Here is an 11557-nt window from a genome sequence, read left to right on the forward strand (position 1 = left end):
AATCAGACAGTTGGAGGAGTTGAAGCAGAGTGGTTTGGTGTTGGAGTGGTGAGAAGTGCTGTGGCAGGCCAGGAGACTAAGACCCTAGGTAAAGGGAAACCTGGCTTGTGCAGAGCAGAGGGACTCTACAGACACAAGGGGTTGGGAGAAACTTGGCCCAAGTGGAGAGAGGGCAGGAAGCCTCACAAGCTGAAGGGCTGGAGAGGGAAGTAACCCAGGGGAAGGAATTGCCAGTTCAAGTGGTTTGCTGCTATCCCTAGGGCCCCTGGGCTGGGACTGGGAGTAGAGGATGGGCCTGGGTCCCTCCCTCTCCACTCTCCTTTTCTGGGACACTAGTGGGACAGTTGACACCCCAGTTCAGGGGCAAGAAATGGTGCCCTGAACCCCCCCACCCCAGAGGAGAAAGTGTGGGACCTATCATAATAGTGCCAGCAATTTGCCACAATACATACTAATTTTGAAAGCATGTGTGGCTTACCTGGTAGGCCATTATCACTTTGCTATTGTATAAGGATTTGTACAAGCAGTGATTTTTACAATGGACCTTTAACACTACTTATTATGGTGAGTCTTTCAAAGATCTTTGTACACCCTTCTAATTTGCCCATCATGTGCTATTTGGAGTCAACTGGGCTACTGTGGTTGCTTACAGAAGGTTGTGTGGTTACTGAACACACTTTATCATGTTCTGTTGTCTGTGAAGAGGTCTTACTAAATTCAACAAATGGAGAATGGGGTTTCCAATGTTGATAGTACTGCCATGTGATCCCTTTCAAGGATTTCTTTAGTGCTGGCTATAAGTTTCCTGGCTGCATTATACTAAGCTCTAAGAAGGGGGAAATTTTAATGTGCCACGCTGTGAATCTACTTTTGGCTGCATTGCGGTTCTAGCCCAGTGGAATCGAATCTTCACCATCTGAAATCTATACCACCATAATGACTTTATAAATGTGGTGAAGTTCTTTAGTTTGTCTTTTCTGAAAAACATTCAATAACAGTATGTAGTGTTGAGTTAGAAATCTCCATTTCCCACTGAACTTATAAAAATGCAGTCTCATTGGGCAGTGATACTCCTGACTCTGTTTGTGCATATTGATTGCTGCTCTGCCACCAGCAAGATTCAAAGCTTGAAAATGCGTAAGATTTCTGTTTGAAAGTCTTCCTTTTACTGCTCACTGTTAAATTAATGAAGAATCTGTGAAAAGAGTGGATTTTGCCATATAAAGTATTTGGAGTGTTTCTACATTTTTCTGCATGCAGATGTTTAGTCACTAAAAAAATTGCCAAAATATAATAATTTCTTGTTCTAAGCATTAAAAGAGGCCCTATTTTAGAGGGGTTGGGAGATACTGTCCTCCAAAGCCTCTAAATATCAAGTGGTGCATCATTTGTTCCATAAGCCTGAAAGCAAATATCATAGGTGCTTCAAACATCAGGCCCGTGTACACCAGGGCAATTGAGTGGTTCTTGGTGGTCTCAAAACCTACTTGTAATAGAAGAGAGACAGGACAGAAAAGGTTGGAAATATCTGCAGATGTAAAGCCTTAAAATTCTATCTTGCAGGGTGAATTGAATTGAGTAATGCTGAGTTCCTGTGGAAAAAGATACTCCCCATCCTTCTGGGCATTTTTAAGGCTCCAGGTTCACAGGCATGAAATATCAGTCAGTGATAGAAGAAAACAGGCACATCTAAATATTCAACTTAAGGTTTCAAAAGCAGGCCCAGAGGAAGTGTAAACATAACCTTGTTGTGCAGGAGGCTGCCAGTTAAGACAATTGCCATTTGGTTCTACACTTGTGGTTCTTTTCTTGTAGGAATGACAGTTGGAGAAGATCAGGTGTACCATTGCCCTCCACACTATGTACAGCCTCTTGCTGCCTAGTTCAATATAGCATGGGTTGAGGGAACACCTGTCTCCCGGCTAACATAGTCTCTCAACATAAAAGCCATGTCTTTTAAGGGCAGGGAGGATTTTTCTACTATTGTCCCTTTAAGAAAAGCCTGGGCAAGAGGTAACTTGAAAAGAAATAATAGATAAGTAGGGAGGTGCAGGGTTGTCAAGGGCCTTGAATGCAAGGACAGTAAGTTTTAATGTGATGCAATGAAGTAGTAGCCCAAAGAGGGAATTAAAGAAGCCAACATGTTCCGAATGACAGGCCTAGAAGATGTTCTTAGCAGCTGTGTTTTGAATGGACTGGATGGAGGTGACGTGACTGTCAGGGAGGTCAGAAAGGAGGTGGCTGCAGTAACTGAAAGGGGACATAAAAGGGTGGATAAAAATGATGATTTTGTAAGAAAAAATACAAATTTATTGTATTGATTTAAATCCACTGGCTCTGTGGATGAGGGGGAAGCAGTGGATGTGTTATTCCTTGACTTTAGCAAAGCTTTTGATATGGTCTCCCACAGTATTCTTGCCGGCAAGTTAAAGAAGTATGGATTGGATTAATGGACTATAAGCTGGCTAGATCATCGGGCTCAACAGGTAGTGATCAATGGCTCCATGTCTAGTTGGCAGCTGGTATTAAGCGGAGTGCCCCAAGGGTCGGTCCTGGGGCCAGTTTTGTTCAATATTTTCATTAATGATCTGGAGGATGGCGTGGACTGTACCCTCAGCAAGTTTGCAAATGACACTAAGCTAGGAAGAGTGGTAGATACATGGGAGGGTACAGATAGGATACAGAGGGACTTAGACAAATTAGAGGATTCGGCTAAAAGAAATCTGATGCGGTTCAACCAGGACAAGTGCAGAGTCCTGCACTTAGGATGGAAGAATCCAATGCGCTGCTACAGACTAGGGACTGAATGGCTAGGCAGCAGAGTTCTGCAGAAAAGGACCTAGGGGTTACAGTGGACGAGAAACTGGATATGAGTCAACAGTGTGCCCTTGTTGCCAAGAAGGCTAACGGCATTTTGGGCTGTATAAGTAGGGGCATTGCCAGCAGATCAAGGGACGTGATCATTCCCCTCTATTCGACGTTGGTGAAGCCTCATCTGGAGTACTGTCCTGTTTTGGGTCCCACACTAAAGAAGGATGTGGAAAAACTGGAAAGAGTCCAGGGGAGGGCAACAAAAATGATTAGGGGGCTGGAGCACATGACTTATGAGGAGAGGCTGAGGGAACTGGGATTGTTTAGTCTGCAGAAGAGAAGAATGAAGGGGGATTTGATAGCTTCTTTCAACTACCTGAAAGGGGTTCCAAAGAGGATGGATCTAGACTATTCTCAGTTGTAGCAGATGACAGAACAAGGAGTAATGGTCTCAAGTTGCAGTGGGGGAGGTTTAGGTTGGATATTAGGAAAAACTTTTTCACAAGGCGGGTGGTGAAGCACTGGAATGGGTTACCTAGGGAGGTGGTGGAATCTCCTTCCTTAGAGATTTTTAAGGTCAGGCTTGACAAAGCCCTGTCTGGGATGGTTTAGTTGGGGATTGGTCCTGCTTTGAGCAGAGGGTTGGACTAGATGACCTCTTGAGGTCCCTTCCAACCCTGATATTCTATGAGTGGTTCTCAAACTGTGGATTGGGACCCCAAAGTGGGTCACGACCCCATTTTAATGAGGTCACCAGGGCCAGCATTAGACTTGCTGGGGCCCGAGGTGGAAGCCAAAGCCTGAGCCCTGCCGCCTCAGGCTGAAGCCAAAGTCCAAGAACATCAGCCTGGGATGGCAGGGCTCGGTCTCTGACTCCATCCCCGCTCCCCCACTCTCTGGGGTCATGAGGTAATTTTTGTTGTCCGAAGGGGGTCATGGTTCAATGAAGTTTGAGAATCGGTGATTTAAATAAGGAATTTTTAAAAAGTTTATATGTTGCTAGTTCTTTACTTTCTTCAAACTTTCTAGTCTTAAAAGGCGTACCCCTTCTGCCATGTGTTGCCAACAGCAAAAAGGGCTGGGATCAATTATTTAGAGATTTCTTCTGAAAACTTAAATACTGGTTTGAGTCCCCACCTCGCACCCTGGAAAACCTGCATCACATCCCCTGAGTGTCCTTGACAGGCAATCTTCCTACCAACAAACACCGAGTGCAGGGATTTAAAACAACAATAACTTGTACATAAAGCATTGAAGAGAATTCTGCTATGACACAAATTAACACAGATTAGACTAATTCAGACCTTGATCATCTTTAAATCAAACTGCCAGTCTCTTCTCTTTGATAATGCATTTCCATCATAACCACAAGGCTTGGTGTGACAGAGTGCTGGGGACCAACAGCTGAGCCAGCACTCTGGTCACTTACACACCAATTAATCACCTACAGGGTGGACTTGACAGGACCTAATTAGTGGATTTGAATGTGGGGGGGTGGACTAACTAGCAAATTGACCAATTAACCCAGGAGATAGAAGAAGACACAGGAAGGAATTGCAGGGGAGAGAAAGGCAGGCTAGCAAAGCCAGAACTAAGAAGGAACTCTGGGTAGAGAGAGTTCTTTCCTCATCTCTTCTTTCCTCTCCTCAGCAGAGAACTGAGGAAAAACAGTAAATAATTATGGTGTGTCAATCAGCAAGGTGGTGGGAGGAACAAATGTAAATCAACTGCACTGGGATGTTTAACAACTGAAGGTCTCAGAGTCTTTGTAGACAAAGCAGAAGATGGGAACAGGACATCACCCTATCACTCTTCCATGAGCACACAGATTAAACAAGGGGGAAAAATCCAAACCTGTCATTTCCAAACATCTCCCTTCCCTGGTTATAGAAGGATAAGAGCAGAAGTATCCATAAATCCACTACAAAACCTCTCTGGAGATCTAATTTACCTGGGAAGAATTTACATATTACAGAGATGGAAGCTATAGAAAACTCTAAGATAAATAGACCTTGCACAATAACAAACAAAACACAACATGAAGACCTCTTGACAGCTACCATATGTTAAACTGTATTTATTAGCAAATCATAGAGAGTTTTTTGATAGAATGCATTATATTAATCCCATCTCCAGTATCTATATGTGATTAGTACCTTTAGCAGGAACAAGCATTTAATGTGCTGTTTTCAAGTAGCAGAAAATCTTGAACGTTTATATTAGCAAACATTAATCATTTATTTTTAAATCATCTGCTGTAACAAACATTCTATGCAGCAATATGTCAGATAAGAAGTTAAGATGCCTATTGCAATACTAGCAAGCATTAATAACAGCATTACTAGAATAGTGTGAACCAGTCCTGGCATCCACATTTCGAAAAGGATGTTGAAAAATTGAAAAGGGTTCAAAAGAGAGCTACACAGGTGATTCAAAAGCTGGAAAGCCTGCCTTACAGTGAGAGACTAAAGAAGCTCAATATATTTAGTTTATCCATGACAAAACTCCACCAGAGAGGTCCTTTGGGGCCATCTGCCTGTCCCAAGTCAGGATAAAGGAGGAGGGTTGGGCGTGGGGCTAGCAACTCCACCCTGTAAAAAATCAACCTGCTATAGAAACGCCAACAATAGAGATAACAGACTTTTAGCCTGGAAAAGAAAGGTCTTCGACTCGAAGACGCATGACGCTGGGTGGTGAAAGTCGTGAGGAAGCCACTAAGCTGATTACCCTTCTTGCAACCAGGAGGATTACCATTGGTACATGGAACGTGAGGACCATGTACGAGTCAAGAAAGATGGCACAGGTCGCAGCAGAGATGAGGAGCAACAACTTGACCCTACTAGGCATTAGCGAGACAAGATGGACGCAAGCTGGACAAAGACGACTGTTGACAGGAGAGCTGTTGTTGTATTCCGGACATGAAGAGAGTGACGCACCCCACACACAGGGAGTAGGCTTCATGTTGTCCAAGCAGGCACAGAGGGCACTGATTGGTTGGGAGGCACATGGTTCCAGGATCATCACAGCATCCTTCAGAACTAAAATGAAGAGGATTAAGATGAATGTTGTACAGTGCTATGCTCCAACCAATGACAGTGAAGAGGGGGACAAAGACTATTTTTACAATAGACTTCAGAAAATATTAGAGATTCTCCCAGACAAAGACATTACCATCCTTATGGGAGATTTTAATGCCAAAATTGGACCTGACAACACAGGATATGAACAAGTCATGGGGACCCACGCTCTGGGAGAGATGAGTGAGAATGGAGAGAGATTTGTGGATCTGTGTGCACTTAACAACTTGGTCATAGGAGGTAGCATCTTTCCTCACAAGCGGATCCACAAGAGTACCTGGGTATCACCAGCAGGCATGATAGAAAACCAGATCGATCATGTCTGTATTAGCAAGAAGTTCAGAAGATCTTTGCAGGACGTTAGAGTTAGAAGAGGAGCAGACGTAGCGTCCGACCATCACTTAGTGGTGGCCAGATTGAAGCTGAAGCTGAAGAAGAACTGGATAGACGCGTCAGATAGAAGAGTGAAGTTCAACGTTAGCCTTTTGAAGGATCATAAGATCAAGGAAGATTTTGGACTGATGCTGAAGAATAAGTTTTCAGTACTACAGGATCGGTCTGAGGAAGAGGAAGACAGTGTATCCAACAGATGGCAGAAAGTGAGAGAGACACTTAGGTCAGCATGCCAGGAAGTGCTTGGAATTAAGAAATATCAGCAGAAAGAGTGGATCACAGCAGAGACCTTGACTAAGATAGAAGATAGAAAGAAGAAGAAGGCAGTAGTTAATAACAGCCGGACTAGAGCAGCAAAGGCTAAAGCGCAAAAAGAGTATGCTGAAGCCCATAGAGCAGTGAAGAGGAATATTAGGAAGGATAAGAGAGATTATGTGGATGGACTGGCAGCAGAAGCGGAGCAGGCAGCATACAACGGTAATATGAAACAGCTGTATGACATCACCAAGCGACTGTCTGGAAAGTTCAGCAAACCAGAGCGTCCCGTCAAAGACAAGCAGGGAAAGTCTATAACAGAAATAGAACAACAGATGAATAGATGGGCGGAGCACTTTGAGGAACTCCTGAATAGACCAGCACCATTAAATCCACCAGACATTGACCCAGCCAACGAAGACCTTCCAATCAATTGTGATAGACCAACCAGAGATGAGATCAGAAAAGCCATCACTATGATGAAGAATAGGAAGGCGGCTGGACCTGACGATATTCCAGCAGAGGCCCTGAAAGTAGATCTGGATGTTTCAGTGGAAATGCTGTACCCCCTCTTTGAGAAGATATGGGAAGAAGAAGTGATTCCAGCAGACTGGAAAGAGGGATATCTTATTAAAATCCCCAAGAAAGGAGACCTCAGCAATTGTGCCAACTACAGAGGAATCACACTTCTGTCGGTGCCAGGGAAGGTCTTCAACCGAGTTCTCTTAGAGAGAATGAAGGATGCCGTTGACCCACAGCTACGAGATGAGCAAGCAGGTTTCCGGCAAAATAGATCATGCACGGACCAGATAGCAACGCTTCGCATCATAGTCGAGCAGTCTATGGAGTGGAACTCCTCATTGTACATCAACTTTGTTGACTATGAAAAAGCATTCGATAGCGTGGATCGAGAGACTCTCTGGAAGCTCCTTCGGCACTATGGCATCCCAGCAAAGGTGGTCAACCTGATTAAGAACTTATATGATGGCATACACTGTAGAGTGATCCATGGAGGGCAGCTTACAAACAGCTTCCAGGTGCGAACCGGAGTCAGACAAGGATGCTTGTTGTCACCATTTCTCTTTCTCCTTGTCATTGATTGGATTATGAAGACATCCACTTATGAGCGTAGGAACGGAATCCAGTGGACGTTGTGGACCCAGCTTGATGACCTGGATTTTGCTGATGACCTTGCACTCCTTTCGCATCGCAAACAGCAGATGCAAGAGAAGACCAACGTAGTGGCAGCCATGTCATCACAGGTTGGCCTCAACATCCACAAGGACAAGACCAAGATCCTCAAGATTAACTCCATCAGTAATGACCCAGTCACACTGAATGGAATCCCTCTGGAAGAAGTGCAGTCCTTCACCTACCTAGGCAGTATCATCGACCAACAGGGTGGCACGGACGCAGACATCAAAGCAAGGATTGGTAAAGCAAGAGCAGCTTTCTTACAGCTCAAGAACATCTGGAGCTCTAGAGAGCTGTCTTTGGCAACAAAGATTAGACTGTTCAATTCCAACGTGAAATCAGTCTTATTGTATGGAGCTGAAACCTGGAGGATAATTAAAACAACCACCAGGAGGATCCAGACCTTCATAAATAGTTGCCTTAGAAGGATTCTCCAGATCCGCTGGCCAGACACCATCAGCAACATCTACCTCTTGGAGAGGACCCATCAACTTCCAGCAGAAGAAGAAATTAGAAGAAGAAGGTGGGGTTGGATAGGACACACACTACGCAAGCAGCCAACCAACATCACTAGACAGGCATTGCGGTGGAACCCCCAAGGCAAGCGGAAAAGAGGCCGTCCAAGAAACACCTGGCGACGCGACCTTCAGGCTGATAGCAAAAAAATGGGCTATACCTGGAACCAGCTAGAGCAAATGGCCCAGGATAAAGGACTCTGGAGATCTGTGGTTGGCGGCCCATACCCCGACTGGGGTGACGGGCATGAGTGAGTGAGAGTATCCATGACAAAGTTAAGAGGTGGCTTGATCAGTCTAAAAGTATCTACATGGGGAGAAGACTTCTGATAGTGAAGAGCCCCTTAATCTAGTAGACATAACAAGATCTTATGGCTAAAAATAAGATACAAATGTTTAGCAGTGAGGATAATAAACCACTGGAGCAATATCCCTAGGGATAGCAGGGATTTTCCCTCACTTGAAGTCTTCAAACCAAGATCGGGTGTTTTTTTTTCTAAAAAGTACACTCTAGCTCAACCAGAAGTTATGGCTTCCTGCAAAAATTACTGGGTTAAGTTCTATAGCCTGTGTTTATATAGGACACTAGACTAGCTCATCATAATGGTCCCATCTTGCCTTAAAGCTTATTGAAGTAAATGAGCATCGAGGGTGCTTGCCACTTAGCGTGATCGGGGCCTTTAGGAGTATGGGTACACATCAATAAAACACCCAGAGCTGGTTTGTGTCAGCTGATTCTAGTTCATGGGGCTCAGGTTGCAGAGCTATAAAACTGCAATGTAGACATTCAGACTCGGGCTGGGGCCTGAGTTCTGAGACCAGGCAAGGACCTACACCATACGTGTGCTAATATTAAACAGTGTTATACAAACTTGACGCCAGGCATACAAATACATATGTGCTAATTTACCTTAGAAAACCCAAGACCCTCAAAGTCCTGTACTCTCAAATTAAGAGGACACAATTGCAATTGTGAAGCTTAATAAAGGTCTAATCCTGCCCCCACTGAAGTAAATAGAAGCAGTTTTGGGCCCTTTCATACACAGGGCCATCAGATAGGTAGAATTTTAGGGTTGGCACAAACTTGTTAAATTTCAAGAAGTTATGTTGACTTATGTCTCATGTCTCTTTTGTTGTTGTATATTTTCATATCCAACTGAATGCTAGCATCCATATACCATAACTAATATTTATGCCTGAAAATAGACACTACAAATAAGGTAAGATAAAGATATAACTTAGATAATTTTTTCACATCTTAGTTCATATACTATATAGTAAGTTTTCTCCTGATTCTTTAAAATGTAAACTACTTGGCAACGCAAACATCTTGAAATGTAGATAGCTTAAAAGTCAATAATCTTTATCTAGTGTCAGCCCTCATACTCCTGAACTAATCACAGATCCAGTACAAGTCTGTCTCTAATTTGCTCTGCTCCAATAGCCAGTAGCATTAAGTCACCAAATATTTGCTGAGACATCTTTTTCAAAGTTGATTTGTCACAAATTTGAGAGCAGAGAAATAATGCTCCCTGGAGAAAGAGGTCACTAGTAATGTCATAGCTAGTTTGTACAAATCGGCTAGAGATCTGCAGAAACTGCAAACATCTCTTGATCATCACTTTGTAAGTTAATTGTCTCGAATTCAACAGCAATAGAATATTAAATCCAGTCCTTTTAGTAGAGATTGCTACAGGCAAAGACAGACTTTTCCAAGCATCCAGTGGCTTGAATGTAAAAATCTTCTCAATGCTACAGTTATTTTTAACATCATTTGGAGTCTATATAGTAGCTCAGTGCACCCTGGTAATCAATATTGTCTTAGTGAGACAAATTCACACTTGGGGTAAGACCAAGCTAATTGGCTTACATCTGGGATGAATTTGGTCCCACTGTATGTAATTTTTTTAGTGCAATCATTTTGAGTCCCCATTGATTGCAATGGCTATGCAATCACTCTTAATGATGACAGTGGTTGCCCTGCAGAGGGATATGGTTTAAAAAAAAAAAAAAAAAAAAGCACTGGGACTGGCATTATCCTATCAGCACTGGTGTAGAGCACATTGTTAATCAGGAATGAATGTTGGGTGGGAAGCAGTAGTAGGGGAGCCTATGGCTATTCTATGTCTGTTCCTCCTAATGAACATTGCCTTCAGGGTGAGAGGAGAGCTAGGGGTGATCGGGAAACTATTCTGAAGCAAAATATTTCATTAAAAATAAAGAGTTAAGGTTGAAAGTATGTCTCACTGGAGATTCAACAAAACCCCTTCCCCCCAAAAAACAAACAAGCCCTTCATTTACAGAACTTCCACACCTTTACAAATGCCCAGGTGTGAAAGCCTGGAAGTGAATCAGTCAGATAGCCACTCAGTTCCTTGCTTCCCTATAATCCTTCACCCTACACTATTTCCCCTGTTGATTTATACCACCTACACACAATTGGGCAAAAGGGCATCTGAGTGGTTGAAAACCAGTAAGACTGACGGCCTTTTGATGGAAAGTAAATAGTAAGATTTTTTTTTCCCCTCTATGGTACTCCATGACCCATAGTATAATTGTACAGATTTCAGAACTCTAGTTCAATAGGGAAATGAAAATGAGTAGGGTAAGTCCATTGCAAATTTATATGTAGGCTGAGCTAACTAGTATTGAAATAAGTAAATTTTTCACAGATAATGACTTTTCATATAGAATTCCAACAGATTGAATGCAATCCAGGCTTTAACATAAAACCACAAGTGTGGGGTCTATTTTCTCCTTCCCAAGATAGTTAACTAATTACATAGATCAGTTGGGTGATTGGGATACTCAACTGCATTATAAGCTATTCTTTCAAAATGCAGTTAGGAGTGTTTAGTTTAGGAACAGCTCTGAAATGTCTCATTTTACCCCATTATTTCAATCTAGCTAAGGGTAAATCAGTGAACAGATCAACATTTCAGCATTAGCTGATTGTTCTGGGACTAACAGGGAGGAGGCTGTTACCAAGCAGTTATTTGTAGATCTGTACTCTGATATAATAAGCCATGTTCTGATTAAATTGCTAACTTTGCTTTCAGAGTTTGTGACTTTTAACTTTTGTATTTTCTTTTTAAATTTCTCTTGCAGTAAGAGTGGTTTCAGAACATACTGTATATGTAGGTGCTGGAACTAGGGATGTTGGGGGTGCTACTGCATGCCCCTGGCTTGAAGTGGTTTCCATTATAGACAGGGTTTACAGTTTGGTTAAATGTCTCTCAGCACCCCCACTAGAAAAATTGTTCCAGCACTCCTCAGTGTATATGGTCCAACCAACCCATCTGTATAACACCA

The sequence above is a fragment of the Malaclemys terrapin genome, chromosome 1 (genome assembly GCF_027887155.1).
Source record: "Malaclemys terrapin pileata isolate rMalTer1 chromosome 1, rMalTer1.hap1, whole genome shotgun sequence".
In the NCBI taxonomy this organism is placed as follows: Eukaryota; Metazoa; Chordata; order Testudines; family Emydidae; genus Malaclemys; species Malaclemys terrapin.